This window comes from Martes martes (genome assembly GCF_963455335.1).
Source record: "Martes martes genome assembly, chromosome: 1".
In the NCBI taxonomy this organism is placed as follows: Eukaryota; Metazoa; Chordata; class Mammalia; order Carnivora; family Mustelidae; genus Martes; species Martes martes.
In genome coordinates this window covers 181907609-181933345 of record NC_137888.1, presented here as the reverse complement: position 1 = coordinate 181933345, position 25737 = coordinate 181907609, and the positions used below count along the sequence as shown (strand labels likewise).

The following is a 25737-nucleotide window of genomic DNA, read 5'->3' as shown; positions in this document are numbered from 1 at the left end:
TGTTCATGTTTTCTGCCCATTTTTTGACATGATTATCTGTTTTGTGTGTGTTGAGTTTGAGAAGTTCTTTATAGATCCTGGATATCAGCCTTTTGTCTGTACTGTCATTTGCAAATATCTTCTCCCATTCCGTGGGTTGCCTCTTTGTTTTCTTGACTGTTTCCTTTGCTCTGCAGAAGCTTTTGATCTTGATGAAGTCCCAAAAGTTCATTTTCGCTTTTGTTTCCTTTGCCTTTGGAGACATATCTTGAAAGAAGTTGCTGTGGCTGATATCGAAGAGGTTACTGCCTATGTTCTCCTCTAGGATTCTGATGGATTCCTGTCTCACGTTGAGGTCTTTTATCCATTTTGAGTTTATCTTTGTGTACAGTGTAAGAGAATGGTCGAGTTTCATTCTTCTACACATAGCTGTCCAATATTCTCAGCACCATTTATTGAAGAGACTGTCTTTTTTCCGCTGTATACTTTTTCCTGCTTTGTCAAAGATTATTTGACCATAGAGTTGGACGTCCATATCTGGGCTCTCTACTCTGTTCCACTGGTCTATGAGAGATACAGGTTTTTATTTAACAAAACTAAAACCTGAGATCTATAATCCTTGACCTCAAGGAGCTTGTAATTTAAATGAGAGAAGAGGCTTAATCATTTCTTCCCCTCTCCCTTGCCTTCTTCTACTTCCTATGAGCTTCCCTTGTGTAGCACATTTTACAAGATACAAATATGAGTGTTCCATCGCTTAAGACTCTCACTGTCTTGAGATGTAAGCAGAGCATGAAATACTGTCTTTCTTTTGAAATCTGAATAATTGAAGCTCAAAAGGGATTTGCCCCAAGTCACAGAACCTGTACTGCTCAGTCTGGTCACTTCCCAGCTCACACCAGTGACACCAGTGTCTCTTCATTGCACCACACCTGCCATGCACACCCTTGGGAAAATAGTTCTTAGAAAAGGCAGCAGGTGTCTGTGAGTGCCCTCAGGAAGTGGACTAGACATTTGGAGGAGCAAGGTGTGCCCAAATTTGTCCGTAGGTGCTGCGGGGCACATAAGAGATGCTGATCTGGTGTCTGTCACTCAGAGAACATTTATTATAATGGGAGAACCCAGAAGCACACGTATGAAGCAACAGGGGGCTATAAACCTGGGGCCAAGTAGTTATTGTTATTGGTGAAACTTAGTCTTTACGTATTTAACCAAAAATATTTAACAGGAGGCAGATATTTCCAGTAGGTGTAGCTTATGTGCAAACATTGCATGTATCATATGATTGCATGTAATATATCCAACCGAGGCAAATTTTGTGTATTTCATATAGAAAATAGATACTTTGTAAAGTGTAGGTTAGCTCGTATCCTAGCAATCTCTGTTTAGGTATCATCTAACTAGAGTAGAACTAAAAATAAATCAAATGTCATTAGATAATCTCACAGAACATCCATTAATTTCCCTTCCTGCTAGAAAGCAATGAATTTGTGGTTTGAGCTGTGTTAAGAACATTACATGAAAAATGAGGAGAGGGAATAAAGACAGATTAGAACATAATTACGGGGGCTGGAATTCAGCCAGGTCCTTTTAAGCCTTGCCAAATTGGAGACCGCCTATCTCCAGGTGAACTTGAAGCATAAGTACTTCAAGCTTAGAATGCCACCTCCCACGTAGCAGGACTCCACACCACAGTATTAGGGGAAATATTGAATCAAAGAAGACCACCACATGCAAGGGGGGAGAAATTAAATGAAAGGCTGAATGGAAATGGAAAATATAGGTGATCACTTCTATATTATAGAAGAGAGTGTTGTGGTTTTGTTCCAACTTCGGTCAGAGATATTAACTTTCCCTCTACAGATCTGGCTTAAATCCTTAGTGAATTCCCAAACAAGGTGTGAATTTATCACTCAATATTGGGAGCATCTGGGGCTTTTTATTTTATTAAAATGATTCTTTTTTTTCCCACCACAGATGCTCCATGGAGCAAGGTCTGTACATTATAAGTGAAAAGTGATTCCCCAAAAGGACATCTTTTATCACTAGCTGTAACTTAGAGTTGCACACATACTTTATTTTGGTTGCTTCCTTATGGAGAAAGCAGCAAAGGGTTGAACTTGGAGACAGGTTGACAAGTGAGTAAGCGATGGGGAGATAGGATACAACCTAGTCTAGCAGGTGGATTTGAGGTTAGCTCATGTGTAGAAATGGAGACCAAAAAAAAAAAAAACAACAACAACAACAAAAAAACACTTGATGAGATCATTGTGAAGATAGAAGAAGGTCATGTATATAAAGCATAATCACATCACCTGATAGGTTGTAAGTCCTCCATAAATATTAACTAGTACTATATTGAGGTTGCCTGATAACCTGACCCAAAAACATTTCTATAGAGAGGGCTCATGACGTGATGAGCACGGGGTGTTATATGCAATTGATGAATGATTGAAAGCTACATCTGAAACTGATGATAGACTCTATATTGACTAATTGAATTTAAATAAATTAAAAAATTAAAATTTAAAATAAAGTAGCAATGATTACCAAAAAATACATTATTAGGATATACATATGGCTCTGTACTTATTTCATTTTCTCTGGCTCCAGTGGTAAGTCACTGTGTTAATATACACAAGTTTCCTGGGTATGAAAGTGACCATTCCTTGCTTCTTAGTAAAACTCTCTGAAAAAAGCCAAAACTTGAATAAAACCATCTGGTCTGATGTTAGACTACTTGAAAGGAAACATCCCAGGATAGCACCTCTCCTCCACCTATACAATGAGTCTTCCTCATAGATCTAAGGTTAAGTGAAGGTTGAAGAAAGGAGAATTGGGGAGAAGGAAAAGGGACACTGAGAGGGTAAAGGTGAACAGATTGCCCCAAAAGAATAAATTTTGAGGGACATCTGGGTCGCTCAGTGGGTTAAGCCTCTGCCTTCGGCTCAGGTCATGATCTCAGGGTCCTGAGATGGAGCCCCTCACCGAGCTCTCTGCTCAGCGGGGAGCCTGCTCCCCACCCCTCCACCCCCACCTGCCTCTCTTGTGATCTCTGTCAAATAAATAAATAAAATCTTAAAAATAAATAAATAAATTTTGAGCAAGACACTCTCCCTCACCTATTACTGTGGCCTCCCCCTCCCTGCCCCCTCCAAACATGGCATCTGATACAATGATTCACCTCATTCTAGAGATCTTGGCTACTGGCTACTTGGCTACTGGCTTTTTTTGAACCAAATAGGCACATCGTCTTGGCAACACTTTGTGTTAGAGTAGATTTGAAAGTCATACTGAATATTTCCTCATTGGTTTTCTTCATTGGCAGTGAAGCAGATAATTGAGATTTCCTATGGCTCTTTCTGATTTTTTTTCAGTGTTCATAAACAACAGTTTGACCTATGTGAAATAAACATATATAAGAAATCCTTATACGCTACCTGAAAAAAAACATATAAGTTCTTGCTGGGATAGCTTACTCTAAAACAGGAAAAATCCTGCTGCTCTACAGTCTGAAATATCTCCTCTTTATTCTCACTTGTTTGTGGTTCAGTTGGGGGCAAATACCTCACAGTAACCAAAGCAGTAGCATCATTTTTTTTTTTTTCCAAATGATACCAAAAGCTTTTCTACTGTAGAAAATGTAGAAACATAGGCGAGAGCTACAGCATGGCCAAACTAATTATCACATACACAGTTGAATTTTGTGTTTTTTTTTTTCATAAGAGGAAGTAGACTTATAAAATTGTGATCACTGTCATGTGAGTTGTTCCCAAGATAGATTCATTAGACCAGAATATGAGCGTTCATTCTTGCAAGTTGGATCACTGTCACGTTTGAACTCCTCTGCTCACATATGCATTTTAAAACCCGTAAGGCCTCAGTTTCCTCATCTGTATGATAGAGCTATTTATAGTACAAGCCTCAAACAGCTGTTGATGATGATGATCAACAGCTGTTGATGATGATGTCTCATGGGATGCTCCTGTACTGTGGTTCCCAGGATTACAAAGATGTTTGAAGAAACCATCTAAGACCGAGGGACCTTATTTTATTTTTCATGAAGCAGAGGTTTTATAATACAACCCCACAAAAATATTTCCCTATAATTTTTGTTATATTTTTGCTCACTCCATTTCCTCATACCTAGAGCATAAAATCATTCCCATTTTAAGGATACAAAAAAATGAGGCAAGAAAGAGGAGAAGAGACTGAAAGTGGCCAGAAAACCAGGAGACTCCTGCTGTTCATCTCTTTGCTGACTGCTCTGAGTCTGGCTTTGCAGAATCTCTCTGTACCTGCGTGGAACATCGCCGGATGGGGGAACAGACACAGATGATCCAGCAGCTGATATTTCTGTGGGTTATCAGCTGGGGTGGTAATTGCTTGAACAGATTCCCCACTATGGCATTTGAGAGTGCAGTCAAAGAACAGCAGTGGCAGGTGTTTGGAAACTGCCTTTGGAATTGGCCTCCTACAAAAAGGAGCGAGATGCTGACTTCGTGGGTGATGAGGGAAGTTGAAGGCGTTCGCTGAGGGAAGTTGCTGCTGTGGCAGGCTTCCAAGCAAACAGATTTAGGTTTCTTTGACATTAAAATCCCCTGAAGATATATAAGGATGGGGAGCGGGCCATTGGAATGCCACCCTTACATGCTGAGAATCTTCTCTCTTGGAGATAAAATTGTCAATGCTCACCCAAGACAGAGTATTTGGGACTTGTCAACTCTGAGTGCAATTAAAGTATAAAAAAGCACCCAGGGCTTCCAACAGGCTGTATAGCCATCGTTTCCATTTTTCTATTTCCAAAAAGATTGGCTCCTGACTCCTTCACAAGTGACACTATTCTGGGTTCCATTTTCATGGCTTTCACCTGGCCCACCAAAGTTCTGCTTGGCCTTCCAAGATCAAGTCTTCCTGGGTTAGGTTCTTCGCCAATAGGTTAATTTTTCCCACATTTTATATTTTTTGGAAGCTAAAAAAAAAAAAATGCAAGACAAACACACACAGTGTAATTGGTGTTTGCAGTCAATGTACTTGGATTTTCTCTGATGGTTCAGTCCCAGAAAAGCAAATGGTTAAGGGCAAAGTATCAGAACCAGTCCCTTTTATTTCAAGCAGTGTAGCTAGAGTGTCTCTTTGGTGCAAACTGCTTTGAATTTCGGACACAGAGACCATGCTCAGTAAACACCCTTGAATGAATGAATGAATGAATGAATAGCACAGGTAAATACTCTATTGTCTTGAATAAATAACTGAGTCCTTCCTGACTCTTCCCACTGCACATACACACCTTCCTGGAGTTGGGAAGGTCTTGCTCTGAAAGGGCAAGATGCATTTTCATCTCAGATCAAGGAGAAGAAGCTATTTGCTGCTTCTCTAAGGACCATAAGTATTCTATTGCCTCTAATATTGCTGTTTTGTAGAAAGACTTTGAGTTCTGTCATTTAGGTAGAAATCTTATTCAAATCCAAATGAGTGAATTATTTTGAGTTAAACACCTCCCCTTCCTACATCTTGCCACATTAGTCATGGAAAGTATTTTAGAGATCATGCCCTTACAGACTGGGGTTCTTCAGGAGTAATTACTTTGTCTCTATTATATTGATGGCAACTCTAACACCTACCACCTATGAAATCCTGGGCATGTTAATTAATTTCTTTGAGGACCAAGTGTCTCATCTATAAATCACATGTAATGATTCAAAGAAATAGTTGTATCATGAAGATTAAATATTGGCTTATGGGTTAGTACTTAGCTGAAATAAATAGCACCTGCTGGAAATGGACAACATTTGTTGATCTCTGCCCAATACCTATTTCCATATTCCCCAGAGAGTCTGGGGAGTCCTTATGATTTAGTTGGTGCTAATCATACCCATGTTCCGTGGATCAAGAATTCCTGGCCAATGAAAGCTTCCTGTGACCCACAGTAGTCTAGTGAGACTCAGACCAGGGATATTCATATGTATGTTGGCAAATAGAAATTGCCTTTCAGCTGGAATTCAAGCTGAAAGGGCATAAGTCTAGAGCTCCCAAGAACCACCACATGCATTGAAATTTCTTGAGAATGATGTTAAAGCAGAGAAAATAGAGCTGAGATATGGCAAAGAGAAAGATGGGGTTCTTACTACATGGGTTGACTATCTTCCAGCCACCTCTGAAACTAGAACAATTTGAGAACTTTTCCATGAAGAGCACTATAAATTTCCTTCATTTGTTTAAGTTGGCTTGAGTTGGGTTTTTGACATCTGCAACTGGGAGTCTTGACTAACATACTGCTGTACTTATTAATAGTAAAACCGCCACAATATAAAATCTCTGTCAATCTCTTGTATAAGTTTGATGCTCAATAAAGACTGAAAACCTGAAATCTCATAGTTAAGTAGAATAGAGCCAAGGGAAGGGATCATTTCATAAGAGAAATGGGAATTCTGAACCATCTAATTATTCATATGTTCCATTCCTCAGGGCATGCTGAGTGATATTCTAAGCTTTTGGCTTGAAACACATACATACTGGTGGGATTGTCTTGGCTATAGGTTGATTTCAATAATTCATCATTTAAAAATACATTTCCATGAACTAGATCATTCAGAATGGAATTTTGAATTATTATTTCTGGAGTTAGGAAATGTCGTTCTTATATAGGCCCAAATATGGGGCTAAGACCAGTTAAATTCATTCCCTTTCATTATTTGTTGATGGACTCTGTGACTGTGACCATAAAAACAAGATATGCTAACAGCAGATATTCATGCACCCAACTCATGAGACTGATATTAACCAGGTATATGGGGGGGGGAGAATAATAGGGTCTAGTTATTTAAAGCATGTCTGTTGTGCGAGATACTTCAGTTGCAGCCTCTCCTATTCAGAGTGGGTTAATATTATTCATGGGAAATTGTTTATCTTAAAGTGGATTTTGATTATTCTTGAAACTAAGTGTCCATTAGACTGTCCCTGTCTGGTCACGTAAAAATGGCTTTATGAAATGACATCACCACTGAGACTGCTTCCTTGGACCACCCAGCTGAGTTGTGTTGAGAGAGGTAGCACCTTCTCATGAGATCATGATCGAGGAATCATGGAGGAAAATGGACAGCACATCAAAAGGAGCTCCTAAAACGTATGCTGGAATTAAAGTGGCCTCCACAGGAATCTCAGAGATGAATTAGCTGCTCTAATCAAAATTAGGTTGTGTTCACTAAACAGTAAACCATCGAATAATATCATAAGCATATGTTAGCATTGTGAGACAGGATACGTAACATAGACTATTGATCCTCAAGTAGCCAACAGATTGCCAGTTGGTTTATTTCAAATGCTACCCACACATCAAGTGCAAATGGACAATTGGGCAAGTATATAGGAATTCATGTATTCATGAACGTAAGTCATGGCATTGCGGTAATGCTACATCTTTGAGGCAGATTATCATAATAATAAACATGTAAGTGAAATCTGTATTTTTCTTACCTATTTTTTAATTTAAAATTTCTGTTTGTTGGCTTTTACTCAATTACAAATATATTCCTTACTCATTGTAAAAAAAAGTAAAAGTATATTCAAAGATGTTGCATCAGGAGGGGCCCAATCGGAAAAGAGAAACCACGCAGTGACTAGAATAGGAAGTTTAATATGAAGATTTGTCATCTATAATAGCAGATTGGAGTATCAAGGGGTTGGCTATGAAGATTTAAAGAGAGCCCTAAATAATAAGGGAATAGAAGATATAATGAGCATTCACTACGCTTAATGCTCAGATAGAGCACCCTAGGAAAACCTTTCTCCCACAGGCTGAGATCTAGACTTTGTTGGGCTTCATGGATCTTCTTAATTTTACCAGCTAATTTTCCCTATTGATTGCATGCATTGGGCAGAAGAGATATTCAGAATTGCTACAAAGAGGGATTAGCAACTTGATGCCAAATGTCAGATCATGTGTTTCCTTCAGGTGAACTGTCCAGGAATAAAGCTTTAATTTTCATATGCATAATACATTTCTATGATTCATTAATGCAGCTAATTTTTGAAACTTTCATTTCTCTGACAATGACAACTTGGTAGGGGGTTAAATGAGACTTTAATCAAATGCTTGCAGAAAATGACTAAATACCAAAGGGAAGAGTGGAATTGTTTTTGTTAATTCTTTCCTTTGCCAAATTGCTGGCTGATGATTAAATATTTTGTAATATCTTAACAGAAACATGGACACTGAAGGCACCTCTGATGTTAAATCCATTTTGGGGGGGGGGAGTCTTTCTTCTTTCTATGACCTTAATCGATGCATACTTAATTTTATAAAAGAAATCTTACCGTGAAGGAAATGTTACCTTATTAATGAATATTTAAATCCATAGATGAAGGCTCATTTGCCTCCATGGAAATTTTATTCAAAACACATGAAAATTCATGGTCTGTGGAGAGCTTTTGGGGTCAAAACCTTAAAACGTATCACAATTTTTAAGAATTTATGGTTTATTTACGTTGATTTCCAAGAAGGTTTTCCAAATGGAAGTACTTTAGTTAAATAATGCCTTTTTCATATTAAATTTTTTCCGGACACTGACTTTGTGAGGCACAGACTGGGATCACAGTGAGAATGTGTATTTATAATTCCTTGTGTCAAAATTAACTTTTATGGGTAACCTCAGTCCCACTGGAAGTAAGGAAATTCTCTCCGTGCTCCATTCTCCCCTTTACGCCACTTCCCACTTGTCAGGAACGTTGTATTAATAAGTGGAATGAAGAAAAAACTGGGGACCAAAAAATTAGTACAGTGTAAGCAAATGTTAGAGAGCATATCAATAACTTCTGGGAACTCAGGAGTCCTGAATCTAAATGCAAGTCGTTACATACCGTTAAAGTTGCTTGGGTTTCTCTTTCTCAGTTAACTGAACTGAGTTTCCATTTTATGGTCAGTTAACCATTCGTTTTTCCCTAAAGTGTGGCAAGAGGATATTTTTTTTTTTCCCCTATTTGTTGCTCTTCTGCCAGGAGAGGCACCTGCAATTCTGTGTGACTTACAACTCCCACCGCCACCCTCCCCCCCAACCCGAGCTCCAAATAAAAACATTAACCCTGGTGATGATACTACTAGTATTTGGAGCTGGGTCCAAGCCTTTCAGAGAGTTCTCAAGGCACGCATAGAAGGGTTCTTTCTAATCTCTCAGAGGCTTAGTTGCCAAAACAATTAGCAGGTTTAGTCAGGGGGAAGGAAGCAGTCCATCTGCTTCTTTTGTGCCTTTTAGAGCAAACAGCCAACTGATCACTGAATCCCTCAGACAATTAGTCAGAACCATTTGCTGCCCCCATGTCCCCATGGCAACCTCATTGACACATTCGTAGATGAGAAGACAGATGGTTTTGTTGGAAATGAACTTGCCTTTTAAATATATAATAGCACCTTATAAATAAATAGTGCTTTACCACTAAAAGCCTTTCTCGTGCATTCTGAAATCCAATGCTCACAGCAGCTCTTTTGTAAAATGAGTGATTTTACAAATGAGAACAAGGAATGAAAGATGTGAAACGATCGCCCCAAGTTCGCATATGAGCCGGGATCCGAACTTTCCTATCCCTGAATGGCCAATCCAGTGCTCGCTCTACTACACTTTTAGAAACAATGGAAGGAATGGGTTGCTCTTGGATATTTTATGCTGAATGACCTAGGAATATTCCCTATCCTCTCCTCAACTAGCCCACCCCACTTTATGGTGTCCCTTTAAGAGACTGATGAACTTCAGTGAAGTTGCTTAAGAACATAGTAGCTCTTGGGGCACCTGGGTGGCTCAGTGGGTTAAAGCTTCTGCCTTTGGCTCAGGTCATGGTCTCAGGGTCCTTGGATAGAGCCCTGCATTGGGCTCTCTGCTCAGCAGGGAGCCTGCTTCCCATCCCCACCCCCCACTTGCTTCCTCTCCCCCCCACCACCTGCGTCTCTGCCTACTTGTGATCTCTGTCAAATAAATAAATAAAATCTTAAAAAAAAAAAAAAAGAACATAATAGCTCTTCCCATGCAGTTGAGCACGTACAAAACAGCAAGTCAGAAGTTCTATCCATTAGGGGCACCTTAGGGATTTTTCCCTCTCTTTTAAACACGAAGGCAAGTCTCAGGCTATTGTTATTGGTCAACGACCTGGGACACAGGAAAGGAAAGCAAAGAGAGGGCCAGAAGCTACATGATTAAGAACATCACAAAGCTCTTCTTTGTTATCACTCCAGCTGCACATAGAACAGCAGTCCACTCACACTGTGTCACATAAGTATGACCTTGTACTACACAGCAGCCCTGCCCACTGGTAAACAGGGACCATTCTGTGACCTAGACATAGCATGTCCTAGAATCTGACCCTTGAGTATGGTAGGAAGCAAGGTAGACAGGGAATAAGGAGAGGCAAAATCTTGGTTATATCCCTCCTTTAGAGTTCAACATGACTTTTGAACCCAATTTGCATTTCATAAAGAACGTTTTCCAAAGAATTCATGGCCAGCCCCTTATTGATGGGTACTGCCACAGGAAAAAAGCAGATAGGCTCCTACTTCTCAATCTAGGCTTTGTTGCACAAAGACAGAAAGCTACTTAGCCCTAAATAGAGAATTGTAAGAAGCATTAAATACTTCTGAGTTTTGGCCATACTTATCTGCCAAAGAAAGCTTGGAGGCTCTAAAATCAACTCTGGTATGGATATTCTCATATCTTTCTTTGAGAGGCGGGGAAAAAGATCTCAGTAGATATGAACCATCACAGAATATTTTCGGCTTGCCTTCTGGAAATTATAGTGTGAAATTTTATGTCCTCACAGTGGTTAGGTCAGTTATGAGAGGTGTAAGGAAAATGTTGGGATTGAAAATAATACTTATATTTTTCACAAAATTACCCATTAGAGTGGTTATTTCCTATAAAAAAAAAAAGTTCTGCTGCTTGACCATATTAAAACACAAAATTGGTAAAGTCTCTTTACTATACATTTAAATGGAAGGAAAAGAATACAGTGATTACTCGGTGATTTTCTGTGTTATTTTTTTTGGATACCCTGAGATGACACAATTCTCTTCCATGGTTATTTTTGGACAAATATTGTGATAGCCTTGGGATTTTTTTAAGGCTCTCTGGACTCAATATGTCATGTGAGAAATTATGTGAAGAAGTCCATCTCTCCATGACTTTTAAAGAATGTTTTTCAGCTTACAAATGAATTAGTGAAGAAAGTAATAGAATTTGAGAGTGAGACCCAGAACACAGCCCTAAACTCCAAATAGATGTGCTTTTCCAAGGATGTAATAATTCTTTTCACATATCATGGGTTGGGTGAGACGCTGTTGTGTCTTCATTTCCTCTGAGCTGATTATTAAACTTCCTTATGACTCCATTAAGAGCTAGACCCAACCTAATCTTCTCTGGGGGAGGGGGTCAGGCAGCTTGGTGAATAAATGAATGGGCAAAGGAAAGGGTATAGCAAGCACATGTGCGCTGCACGCAATTTATTGCTTGATACGAAGGGTTTTTTTTCCTCTCCAGTAGAACCCAAACCCCAAAAAGCACATTGCTTTTGGAACCAAAGCCAAAAGCAAGACCACCAGGAAGCACAGGGGGTGAGAAAGACATTTTTTAAAAACTGGCAATTGGAAAATCCCACAGCCTTGCAAATTATCTGAGTCATGAAAATGTGGATACAATTTTTGAAGTTTAGAAATAAAAATTTGGATCCAGAGATTTTGCTTTGCCTTTCTGTCATGTTAATTGTGTGGGTTGGTTTTTTTGTTTGGTTTGGTTTGGTTTGTTTTTTTTTTTTTTTTCTTACCCTAATTGCTCTGGATTTGGATCTGGCCCCTTGTTCCTTCTGAATGTTCAGTAATACAGGCTAAGGCCAGGTTAGTAGATTGGTGAGCTGGATGGCTTTTAGGGTAGCAGCTGGAAGCTGTCAGGAGATTTCTTTGGCATGAATGTGTTTAGGGGAATCTCTTGTTAAGGTCTAGTTCCTGACTGTATTCTATGATAAGTGTCCCTATAAAGCAATGTATAGTTAAGAACTGTGTTCGTTTGCTTGTTTTTTTTTATAGATAGGGTGGGGGCAGGCAGAGGTAGAGGGAGAGAGCGAATACTCAGCCCTGTGCCCAGTGCCCAGTGCCCTACATGGGGCTTAATTTCACAATGTTGAGCTAAAATCAAAAGTCGGAGGCTTACCCGACTGAGCCACCCAAGCACCCTGATAAGAAGGGTTTCTAATAAACCCCTCCATTCTTGCATATACACAGGAATTTCTAAAGCCCTGATACTTTAAAAAGTTTGCTCTGTTCAAATATTCTTCCTAGGCACTTCTTTACGCTCTTTAGATAGCAAATCCTTTTTTTTTTTTCTTAAATATTAAAATAGAGCTATGTAAAGCAACACTCTATGTTATTACAGGTTCTAAATTAGTGGAATCTAAATCGATGAGGTTTTACTGTATATTAAATATAGTAGATCTCTAGCACTTGTGCCTAATAAATTTTTGCTCCTAGTAATTAGGTGTTATTTCATTATAGTTAGAATCTTTAACATCACCTAGTTTAATCACCATATTAAAAACTATTTAGAGAATTGAAGTGCTTTGCTAACATCACAAATTAAGTTACAGAACTGAAAATGTGATTTCTTTCTCCTATTTCCATGTTACTGGTGAGAATTAAGTGCAGACATATATTGTTACATAAACTGTAATTCTGATGAGGGATACATGAAATACATCACAGCGTTGTATGTAACACTTAGCATATGGTGACTCTTGAGGAATGATGGGAGACGGGTGTGCATGTGCCGTGGAAGAAGTGTGATGAAATTCACTCCATTTTCCATCTCCTATTTCCTAGCAAGTATTTTAAATTACTCTCCTTCCCAAACAGCCTGGGTACCCCCGGGCTTCAGGTGTCCCACTGGAACTTTACATAAAGTACAGAGCTTCAAAAATTCTTACCTAAAATAGTGACACCAGCATAGTTTTCATAACTTTCTATTTCAAAATATTACAGAGTCACAGGAAGTTGTAACAAACTGTGTGCCTTCGCCAGGCAGCTTGCAGAGCATGAACCTTGTGCCTGATTATAGTACAATAACAATACCAGGAAACTGACACTGTTGCAATTCACCAAGCTCGATTAATCCCACTAGCTAACCTGCATTCATATGTGTGCATGTGTATGCATGTGTGTGGGGGTGCACAGGTGAGCACACATGTGTGTGTAGATCTATGCAATTTCATCAGACCTGTAGCTTCATTAACCACCACCACAATGAGGATATTTCACGGGACTGCACCCACTTCTTCCTCCCCTTCCTAGCTGCTCTCAACTGTTAATCTGTTCTCTATTCTCTAGTTAATGTTAGTCCACAAATACTCAATAGGTTGAATCAAGCAGTATGCAACATTTCCAGGAAGGCTTTTTCCGTTTGGTATAAACTCCTTGGGGTTTATCCAGAGTCCATGCCTTCTTATTGCCACGTAGTAGTCCCTGATAGAGATAAGCCACAGTGTAACCATTTATCTGTTGAAGAACATTTGGATAGTTTTGGGGCGCCTGGGTGGCTCAGTGGGTTAAAGCCTCTGCCTTCGGCTCAGGTCATGATCCCAGGGTCCTGGGATCGAGCCCCACATCAGGCTCTCTGCTCCTCGGAGAGCCTGCTTCCTCCTCTCTCTGTCTGCCTCCCTGCCTACTTGTGATCTCTCTCTCTCTCTGTCAAAAAAATAAATAAAATCTTTAAAAAAAAAAAAGAACATTTGGATAGTTTCAAGTTATTGGTGATTAGAACAAAGATGCTGTGCATATTCCAAGGAGAATAATTTCTCATTTCTCTGGAAAAAAATAACCAACAATGCAATTTCTGGATCATATGGTGATTCCTTTTTTACTTTACTTTTTTTTTTTTAAGATTTTATTTATTTATTTGACAGACAGAGATCACAAGTAGGCAGAGAGAGATGAGGAAGCAGACTCCCTGCTGAGCAGAGAGCCCGATGCGGGGCCCGATCCCAAGACCCTGGGATCATGACCTGGGCTGAAGGCAGAGGCTTTAATGCACCGAGCCACCCAGGTGCCCCCCTTTTTTACTTTTTAAAGGAATTGCCAAGCTATGTTCCAGTGTAACTATACCATTGTACATTCCCAGTAGTAATGTTTGAGTGATCCAGTGTCTCTGGATTCTCACCAGCATTTGATTTAATTAACTGGTTGTTGTTGTTTTTTTATTTCAGCCATTCGTTTTGATGTTCAGTGATACCTCCTTGTGGTTTTAATTTGCATTTCCCTAATGGCTAATGATGTTAAATATCTTTCCATGTGCTTATTTGTGGAAGGTATATCCTCTCCAGTAAGGTATCTGTTGTATTACTCATCCATCTTCTAGTTAGAGTGTATGTTTGTTAATGTTGAGTTTGGGGAGAACTCCATCTACTGTAAATTATGTCTACTATCGGACATGTGATTTGCAAATACTTTCTTTCAGCCTCATCTGCTTAATGTTCCTTTGCAGAGCAAAATCCTCTCTTTGCTGAGCAAAACTTTTTAAATTTGACAAGGTCCAGTTTCACAGTTTTTTCTTTCATTATTGTTCTTTTCATGCCAAGTCTAAGCACTCTTTGCTACTCCTCATCCTGAAGATTTTCTTCTATTTTTTCTTCCTGAAAGATTTTGGTGTTTTATGTTTTTGATTGAAGTCCATGCTCCCCTTTCCGTAATTTTTATGAAAGGTATGAGGTTTATGTTCAGGCTCATTTGAGTTCCTGTGATGTCCATTTACTCTGACAACATTTGTTGAAAACCTTATTCCTTGTCCATTGAATCATAGCATGATTTTTAAAAAGATACATAGTCCTTAAGTAAATTAGGTGTCCCCCATAGTAATAATTAGAAATTTTTGAGCACTCTGTGCTAGGCATACTTCCAAGCATTTTACTTAAATTATTAACCATTTATTGTTTTGCATAAAAACCCATGTGGACAATATTATTATGTTCATTTTAGAGATAGGGAAACAAAGGTCTGAAAACATTAACTGATATGCCAAGATCATAAAGCTATTGTGATACAAAGTTAGAATCCAGGTCTCACTGATTAAAAACCCAAGACAGACTTAATACTAAAATGTTTCCTCACCAGAGGAAGCTCAGAATCAAGCCTTTTCATCTCTCAAGTTCTCCTTATGTTGTTGGGCCAGGATTGATGATGGCTCCTTTGGCAAACCCCTCACAATATGTTTCTGTAGCTCAAGAAATCAGCTGGAAGTTTGGAAACTGGTCATGACACTGAACCAGGCATTTGCTATATTATCTATATCCATCTTAGAAAACGAAATGGTGTCTTCATCCAAAATCATTTTTTAAACAACACCCTTTACCCTGCCAGGAGTTAAAACCAGAGTATCGAACACATCTTTGCTCTTTTTTATTCAGTTTCTATTTAACAGAAATTCTTCCAGAGTCATTCTGACTTTTAACAAAGGTCACATAGCTAAGGATGACTTTGCTTATTTATTGAGTCTCTAATTCCTTTTTAACATCTTGATAGGCTATTTTCCTGGACACTAACCTGTAGTAATGATTTCTCTGTGATTTACATGTTACACCCCCAATTTACATATATCTCTAATGGGCTACTTTTCATTTCATGGAGGCTGGCTTAGATGTTGCCTATTAGAGCAAAGTGAACCAGAGGGCCACCTAGTGCCATCCATATGTTGCTTGGGAGGAAATTGCTAGGAGTTTTTGGTTTTCCTTTTTGTTTGTTTGCTTTTCTTTTAATCATAGTTCTACCTTTTTTCATAAATATTTGGTACTTGGTCACCTTTTGTAAAGAGAAAATCTTGTGGGTAGAGCAAAAAATCGGAAGATGAATTGTTTTGCTTCCCCTACTGATTACTTACTGAATGACCTTGAGCAGCCTCCAATTCTAAATCTGTCCATCTTGGCGAGTGCAGATCACGAAGGAAATAAATGTTTTGCTCGTGGGGGTTAGCTTTTATTGTTTGACTGCTTTGTGCAATGTATCAGCTGTGCTTTTTTTTTTTTTTTTTTTTTTTGGAAGCAATAGGAAGTATGTGGGTCTTTTACCAGAGCCAAGAGAAGGCCCATCTAGGGCAGTAGGCAAGACGCAGACATGGATAAAAGTTAACGTGACTCAGTTTCCAGAAATGTAAGCTCTCCGAGGACAGAGGATCCGTGTGTTTCATTCCCTGCCCTGTCTTCAGATCAGCAGCAGTCTGGTTTTTCTCCTCTGTCTGCTGTTTCAGTTCCCATTCCCATACCTGTGTGGAGCCAGGAAGGTAGTGAAATCAGCTGAGATGAGTTGGAACCTCACACTCCATCCTAAGACAACCCTCCAAACCCCAGCCATTTGTTGCCTTCATTGTGCCCAAACAAGCCTCCCAAAAGGTCCCAGCCTTCCTGGAGAAACAAAATTGGAGCAAGAAAAAAAAAAAAAAAAAGAGTTTAAGATAATCTTGGTCCATCTGTTTTCCCTCTCTTGGTCTCAATGTTCTCTCTGTAGAATGAGCTAATAACTCCAGATTTCACTGGTCTGTTGTAAATATGAAATGAGATTATACAGGGAAAGGACTTTCCAAACGGCAGAGCACTGCTCCCAATCTAAGGACTCTTACTGTTGTGTAATAGGGAGCTGTCCACAGTTCTGCTTCTGCTCGCATTGACTGGTTCAGATCTTAACTATAATGCCAGGATTAAACTACTTGGAAAATGGGCACGTCTTCATTTTTCCCATGGGGGAAAAGAATAGGTAACTCTGAAGTTTCTGAAGGATAATAAAGAGATAATAAAGATTAAAATGTGGAATTAGGAAAAACAAAACCATGGCATTAAGCCACGTGAGTTCAAATATTGACCCTACTGCTTATTGAACTTCTTGTTTCCTCAGTTTCTCTGTCGCCTAAACGCCATAGGATAATGATTCTTACCTCATGGGGTTGATATACGAATGAAATGGAATTGCATGAAATTATTAGTAAAATGCCTGACACTTAACAAACTTCACTACTTATGAGCTATTATTAAAATGTCCAACTACCCACTGTACCTCTTACCTGGCTCTCTCTCCTTCTTTGCTTTTCTGGATTGCAAAAGACAGGTATAATTAAAAACACAGAAAATTTTGTTGTGTATCATCCTGAAGAAAGTCCACTTGGAATATCCCCTCAGATACTAATGGACTCTCTTGGTTCCATATGTATCCTCTGGGGGAGAGTTTCTTTTTGCTAGGAATTGTCTAGTTACTTCTCCTTCTGCTTTAAGGACAAAAAACAAAAAACAACAATAACCCCCCCTCAACACACAACAAAATAAAAGCTAAAACATGGGAGGATTATTTTTTTCTTGTCTTATATGTCACCAGAGCTAACACCTGTGCTAATTCCCGCCCTGGTAAACTTCCACAGTCTTCCTCACGTGGCCACGTTTGGAATCTTGTCATTTTCAGGGTGATTTTTGCCTGAAGCCACTTCAAGTCACTCCTGCTACAGGTGCTGAGAGGCCTAGAGGTGACAGGCTGGACAGGATCCATGCACACTGGGGCCAGGGGTCCTGGAGGGCTGCCAGCTTGGTGTGGGTAGCATTTCACTCTCTCCCCAAGTCCCGCCCCCACCATTTTAATTTGCATTTCCCGGATCCTTTCCTTCTTCCGCAAGTTCCTTTGAGCCAGTGATCCAAATGCAGCCCTGCATGGGAGAAGAATATCATCATGTCTGATTTAAAAAAAAAAAAAAAAAAGAAAGAAAAGAAAAGAAATGAAAAAGCGCCAGCAGCATGCCTCGCGACACTACCACAGAAAGTGAAGGGGAAATTCTAGCCACTAGATGATTGAATCAAGTTCTGGTGGGCAGCCTGTGCTCTGAGCTCCCTGCAGTGTTTCTGCACTGAGCCCAAATCAATTAGCCTGATCACTCTTTGTCTTCATTTTTGTGGAAATGTGTAGAAATTCTGTTGTTGCGAATTATGTCGCGTAACTGGAAAGGTGACTTAAATTCTCAGACTGTGGTTTGTATCCTTTAAAAACTGAAATTAATTTCGTAGCGCTTGGGTGGCTCAGTGGGTTAAAGCCTTTGCCTTCGGCTCAGGTCATGAACCCAGGGTCCTGGGATCGAGCCCAGCATCGGGCTCTCTGCTCTGCGGGGAGCCTGCTTCCCCCTCTCTCTCTGCCTGCCTCTCTGCCTACTTGTGATCTCTGTCTGTCAAATAAATAAATAAATAAAATCTTAAAAAAAAAAAAAGATAAAAACTGAAGTTAATTTGAATATCAAACAACTCTAAGCTGAAGGGCAGAATTAAGGGTGACCCCATCTGGAGTTCTTAGTTGCAAAACTGTTGGGGAGAAAAAAAAAATGTCATTCTAAAATCCTTTTGAGACCTGGACATTCAGAATCAGATGAATGTGAGCCTTGAAAACATAACTGACTTTCAATGCATGCTTGTCAGAAGAATAGCCAAACTGTGGAAAGAACCATGATGCCCTTCAACAGATGAATGGATAAGGAAGATGTGGTCCATATACACTATGGAGTATTATGCCTCCATCAGAAAGGACGAATACCCAACTTTTGTAGCAACATGGACAGGACTGGAAGAGATTATGCTGAGTGAAATAAGTCAAACAGAGAGAGTCAAGTATCATATGGTTTCACTTATTTGTGGAGCATAACAAATAATATAGAGGACAAGGGTAGATGGAGAGGAGAAGGGAGTTGAGGGAAATTGGAAAGGGAGGTGAACCATGAGAGACTACGGACTCTGAAAAACAACCTGAGGGTTTTGAAGGGGTGGGGGGTGGGAGGTTGGGGGAACCAGGTGGTGGGTATTAGGGAGGGCACAGATTGCATGGAGCACTGGGTGTGGTGAAAAAACAATGAATACTGTTACGCTGAAAATAAATTAAAAAAAAAAAAAGAAGAATAGCTAAAATTGTTGTGAAACACTAAGTACATTGATTGTCATAATTTCTGATAACACTTATACGGTGGTAATGTAACACAGAACTTTATTTGGAAAGTCCTGAGGGTGGGGCTGCTTGTTTTAGGAATCCAAGAAATTCTCAGTCTGGTTAATACAAAGCCCTAACAAGAACCGCCAAGTGCAAACACTTGATAAAGCTACATAATTAAATCATTAGTGGGGAGAAGATTTCAATTTGCCTTTAGGCTTGACATTTCTAGGAATAAAATTAAATGATTGAGAAAAGATGAAGGATGAGATAAATCCCTTAGAAAGAAAAAGTTTGTAAAATGACTGAAACCAGACATCAAAGTAAACATCTTATTAAAGTTGGCATGCCTAGTCAGGAGACAGCCCACACACAAGCCAGCTTCCTTCAGAAACCCAACTCAAATTGGTTTAAGCACCCAAAAAGGAAATAAAAAAATTAAAATGTAGTAGCTTAAGTGAGTACAATAATCCAGAAATAAAACCAGATCCAGGAACTCGATGATGTCATTAGAATTTGGTCTCCCCCAGTCCATTTCTGCCTTTCTTACCTGAGTTTCACTTACTGGACAGAACCTTCCTGTGAAGTCCAGATATTTCAGGAGCTCCAGGCTTCACATGCATCAGGTCAGCACTTCCACTTGGGAGAAAATGTCTTTCGCTGGTGTATCACAGTTGCTCTGAGATGGAGTCTACGTTACCTGGTTGTAGGTCACATGACCATCCCTGAGACCTTCACAGCTGCCAGGGCTCAATGTCAATGTAGCTTGTCCCTTGTATCAAACAACATAAGAATAAAATGAAGGTGTTTCTCTGGAAAAAATTGAGCTTCTGTAACCGGAAAAGGTGCACTGGCCACTCAGGAAACAAAAACAACATGGCGTCCTCCACCGCCCATCTGCCAAGGCTGCATCTGAAAGGCATGGAGTGGATGAAGGTAAAACTGAGTAACTCAAGCCCAAAAAAGAAAGCAAAACTGAAAAAGAAAAAATGAGAAAGCCCCACCCCACCCGCCCCTCCAGACCCTGAGGTCTACTTCACCACTAGACATGAAGGAGCAGAATTAAGTTAAGGCTGGCAGAGGTAGAGAAGAAGACACACCATCACTCCAACGTGAAGCCCTGTCTACTCTCTGGGGCCAGTCGCAGAGCTTCCAATCTAGTGTGTGCCACTTGGCTGTGATGCATGTGTTTCAATTCCATGTCCTCCAAAGGCACATACCTGAATAACACCAAACAATGAAAAATGGCCCCCTGAACAATTTTTTTCAGATTTTTCATCTTCCAAACATATATGGAGACTATGAATACAAAAGCATATAATAAATTCATCCTGGAGAAAAAAGTATTTCAGTGAATAACCATACCCTGTCATTACATAATTGCATAGAGTCTTATCCCTGTTTCATTGTTCAGTGTAATGATTCTAATGCGAACTTCTCTGCCTGTTAACTGGGTAACCCTGGGCAAAAGTGGCTCTAAGTTTGTTTATCCATTCCATGGGGATAATAATAATAATACCCCTTGCAGAGGTATTATTATTATTATGTCTCAATACCTGAAGACACTTTGCGATTATTAGTCAAGCATTTTGGCATCATTTGGAAACGATCTCAGAATTAAGGAGACATATTTGCTTGTAATATTCTGAGAAGGTATAATACATCAATGCTCAGTATTAGGGACCTGGAAACCAGACCATGAGTTACACTACTCCTGGCACAGATTTTATCCTGAGTGTGGCCCCTACCTCATCTAGCCAGGCTCCCAAGGAATAACCCATAATACTCTGTTCCCAAAACATTGATGGACTTAGCAATAAGTTACTTTGCCTACTTTGAAATTCCCATCTATTATTTCTTTTTTCAGGTGGCCAGCCCCAAAGGCAAAATGAAAATTGCTTGAGTGGGCATTGAGACAGGGATTCAGAGAAGAAAAGGAATTTTCTAGCCAAATTGGGCAAGCTTAAGTGATCCCTTAGTCATTTTTCTGGCAATTTTCTTCTTCCCTGGAGCCTGACCCTGAAGGACAGGGATCTATTTTCAAGTCAATTACTATTCATAAAGGGCATAATTACACAAAAATCAGAAAAAGAACCCTATTTCCCTTATTATGGTAATGGAATGGTAATTTTTGAAAGAGCTATAATACATAAGATAGAAATGGCATTTGCTTTCTTTCAACTTCTCGCTTTTAGTTTAATACCATACCATTCACAAATCTCCAAATTATCAGCAAAGCAGTGATAAGTGGCAGTTTATAGATTATCTTTAAGCAAGAGAACAAAAGAAAACAAAATAGTAGTTTATAACACACCACAGTGGCCAATCAACTTCTCACTGAATTCAGATGATAGACCCACAGAGTTTGGGTGGTGATGGTGGGGACAGAGTGAGCTGCTCAGAAGCCTGTTCAACATCTGATACACTAAGCTCCAGGGCTCACCCCTAGTTCTCTATCCATCTTGACACTTCCTATCTTTTTCAGATACTTTTTTTTTTTAAATGTTTGCTATGGCTATGTGCTGAATGCCTTACACATGTTGTCTCATTTGATCTATGTACCACATCTCTGTTAGCAATTCTGTTCTTCCCTGCCTTTGTCATTTTCATTTCATTCATTCATACCTTCAGCGAACATTCACAGAATGCCCACTCTAGACCAGGCAGTATCCTAACTACTATGTACATAGTGATGGAGAAAAGAAAGACCTGCATTCTAGTGGGGGAGAAAGATACTAAACGAGAGGAGAAAAGCTGGTGTGGAAGAGAAGAAGGAATCAAGACGATGAAATCTGAGCAGAGACTTCAGGGAAGCAATGGTATCGGTGAGCTCAGGCGGAAGTATTCTAGGTGTCAAAACCGTCATGTACAAAAGTCCTCGGGAAGAAACAGTGTTTGTAAAGAACAGAGCATGGCTTATGTGAATGGAATATGCTGAGAGAGGTAGGAATGCCAGGGCCTTGAAGACCAGATAAAGACCCTGGATTTCTTTCTGAGGATAACGGAAAGCCATATATGGGTGAAGGAGGGCATTGACATGCTTTAACCTGTGAGAAAACCAAAACTAAAGGGATGATACATAACCCACTGATAGGACACATCTGGGAAAGCCCATAGCCGGAGTAGGGGTTCTATGCAATTCCAAAGCTTTAATCATTTGTAATCACAGCATAGATTTTAATTACACAATATAGACTTTCATATACATGGGCTCTTTTATTGACTTTATCGATAAACTTAACTTTTTGAAACTAGCTTTCTTCTTCTATTGACATCCCCTCCCTCAAAATCTCAGCTGGCTTATTTCTCATCTTGTTCCTTCACCTAACTTACTTCTGATGTCTCCCTCCAGTTATATATATATATATCTCCAATGAATTATTCCCCTATAAAATTCACAGACCTACCTTTCCATGGGTCAAGCTCTTCTATCAGCGTCCAGCTCTGTATACTCTATGTTCGCAAGATTTCTGGCCTCACAGTAATCAGGTATGAGCCTACCTTTCAATCCCATTCCTCCTTATCTCTCAGTATCTCAACTTGTTCATCTTCAGGCCATATGTCGACCATTGCCCTTTTTAAAAATGTGTTTACATACAAATTAGATTCCTAGATTCTCTGCTAGAAAAATCAAAACTTAAAACACTGGAACCATGTTCCCACAGGTTGAAGCAGAACAATGGCTGCCTATTTGGTGTAAGGAATGACCTCTCCAGTTCTCCATAGTCCGCCCTGCTCTCTCTAGTGAGAGATCCACAGACATCACACATAACCTGTGTGGTCCTTACAGACATTGACACAAATTTTGGCAATAGATAAGAATAGTAGCTCTAAGTACTTTCTAGAGCCACAATACTGGGTTAAAATTCTAGCTCTAAGACTTACTAAACTTAAAATGTTTACTGGTTACTTAACATTTCTTCGACTTCTCTGTAGCATGTAGGTAGTAGTGATACCTAGCTCATACTCCAGGTGTGATGATTAAATGAGTTAATAACATGCAAAAACATTCAGAACAATGGCTGGACATAGAAAGCATTCAATAAAGGTTGGCTTTTGAGGTTGCTATTTATTATTCTTGTTCTGTATTAGTTAAATTGGCATCATCACACTGAATGTGCCTTTTATAGTCTCATCTCCCTGCTCTTGTGTACCTTAATTGTCATTCCCTAATGGCCTATCCAGTCTACTGTAATCACTGACTCCTATCTATCTCTTAAGGTCTACTGCCAATCTTACTCTTTGTGAAGCCTTCGCTAGCCACACTTGCTGGGATTTTCTCACTACTTGCCATTCCTCTAGCTCTGATTTTCTGTGCTACCTTTGTACCCTCATCTATTTCTTTGCATTGCTTTTTAACTGTCTTGTGCTGATGTTTTCTCTCTCTAACCAGACTGGAGATTCCTAATGGAGATGTATGGCAGGTGAGATATGCTCATGTTTCAATCTGCTGGCAGATAGCAGGTACCAGTGATCTACAGTACAACATTTATTTTCTGAAATCTCATGAGGAAAATTTTATTAGGACACTCTTCTTGGCCAGCAATATCAAGTTAGAAGATGATGTTTCTGTTTAATCGGTAGAATGTTGAAATAGGTAGCAAAGTAAAAATAACACAATTGTGACATTGAAATAGTTTTTTCACCCCTTCTAATAGATGTTGATGTGGGTTGAAGGTCATTACTATGTGACACTAGGTCCAAACTGAAGCTACAAACCTAATAGGGAAATTTGTAAAAATGATCAGGAAGTCAGTTTCTTTGAAGTTCTGAACATTATATAGGAAACTGTATAGATACATACAGAAATGAATGTGTTTCGTATTGAGCATTGGTCTTCAACATGGCTAAAAGATACAATATGAGAATTCAAGATATATTAGGTTATGTGATAGAGATAATGAAAATAATTACTGAGGAAGTGTGGAAATCAGTTACATCAAAATTGAACCATTGAAGATGACTGTTAACAGAGATGGAAGATGCAAAGTGTACTCTTTCATAAATGTCAGTGAATTCCTGCCTAAAATTCAGTCAAACCTCAGAAGAATTTCTTAAACCTGGAAGGAAGATACTTGTGCCATCATTTGCATAAGTCTCTGAAATAAAACACTATTCCATATGCCATCATGGTGGGGAGTAGGGCTATAATTACCCAGCCCACTTTCTAAATACTACTGCTGAAATCCATCCATATGGGAACCAAAGAGGTCCTTTGATGGATAGTTATTACCTCCGGGGGAAGCTAAAGATATGTAGGAATATTATAAATCATTCAAGGTGTTAGCAGTGGGTCCACCACAATTAAGCCTTAGTTTTCTGAAAGTAGTGACCTTCTAGAATGTTCATGTCTGACTCTCACAAGAGCCCTGGTGTCTATCAGGCAGGCAGAAAGGGAGTAGTGAGATCATTTGACTGATCACAGAATACCAAATTAATTCTGCTGGCAGGAAGCCAAACCCATAATGCCAGCCTACACAGTGAAATGAGCAGAAAAAGTAATTTGATCCCCTAGCCAAAACTCCCCTGGAAATGGCAGCCACTTAGCCCCGTTGAGAAGGTGGAGAGGAAATGAATTTTGTAATGAATTACTTGTCACTCAAAGATATTTGATTTTACAATAGGAAATAATAATTCCTCCAAAGAGTGGCCATTTTGCCAAAACAGGAAGCAACAAATAAGTGCTAGTGAAACAGATGAATCTTTAGGTCATCCCAACTCAAAACTATTAGATCAAAGTAGGGTGATTCAATCTGAGAAATGTGACTGAGTAAAGAAGGAATAAAGAAACAGTTTGGTTTTCAAGTGATCTTCTACTAAGTATTATTTTTATCCTTTGAGCTTTCTCTTACAAATCTATATATCATAAATCTGGTTTGTGTCCAACTTAGAATAACATAATCCATTTACATTTATTGGTTTGGTTCAGATTATAAGTAATCCTTAAACCTGGGTAATGCAAAACATTGGCCAACCCTTTGTTGTACCAAAGAAGTATTGAGAACTGAGGACCTTTATAAAAGGCTTGCTGTGTAGTCAACAGTCATCAGTATTTTTCCTTAAATGTGACATTTATTGGGAAGGAACCTTTACACTCCACTTTATTTCTGGTAATGTGAGATAATTATCATCTATAAGTTCATTCAGAGGATGCCATGATCAATGGCTGTAACATAAGGAATAACTAAAGGAAAACTAAAACCCATCCTAGAGATCTTGATAGTTTTTTGTTTGTTTGTTCATTTGCCTGTTTTGTCAGAGATGATAATTTCTTTGTTGAAGGGACCCAGAGCTTCTTGAGGTTTTCTTTTGTCTAACATGTCTGTAGCAGGGATGGTTGGAGGCAGGCTGATAGAAAGTGAAAGGCTACTCTGGTTTCTCTGGCTGAAAGACAGTTAAATCTGTCACAGCTGAGATTTCTGCCTTAACAAACATGTTTTTATTAAGAGAAATGGGGTTAATGAATTTATTTACTAATGCCTCATTCATAGTGAATCTATTTACTAATAATTCTTTCCTTTGGAACAGTAGCTCTAATTGCTTCAGTATGTACTATTTATCAAAGCTAGAAAATTGAATTAAAATATTTTCAGAATATTAGATTCTAGTATCAGGCCAGATGACTACTCCTGCTACCTTTAAGTTGGGGCATGACAACAGCTCATTCAGTTGTGGAGTAGAATACAAGAATGTTTATTCTCGCATGGTCTTGACTGACCTCTGGCAGGAGTTTTTAGTGCTTAGTTGCTAAAGGGTTTCCACATTCTTAAATATACTTCACTTCTTCCTTTAACCCCAGG

The 25737-nt window shown here is 39.2% G+C and overlaps 1 protein-coding gene and 1 pseudogene across 2 annotated transcripts in view; one reads left to right on the top strand and one right to left on the bottom strand.

The window, feature by feature from the left end:
- LOC308351352 (large ribosomal subunit protein uL22-like) overlaps positions 1-4290 on the bottom strand; it is a 92215-nt pseudogene extending 87925 nt beyond the window's left edge. Inside the window, exon 1 of the transcript in view lies at positions 4278-4290. The product of the transcript in view is annotated as a large ribosomal subunit protein uL22-like (transcript). The remainder of the gene's footprint in view (positions 1-4277) is intronic.
- Positions 1-25737, top strand: part of TAFA1 (TAFA chemokine like family member 1) — a gene marked incomplete at both ends in the record, with an annotated part of 491339 nt that overhangs the window by 212573 nt on the left and 253029 nt on the right. The window lies entirely within an intron of this gene.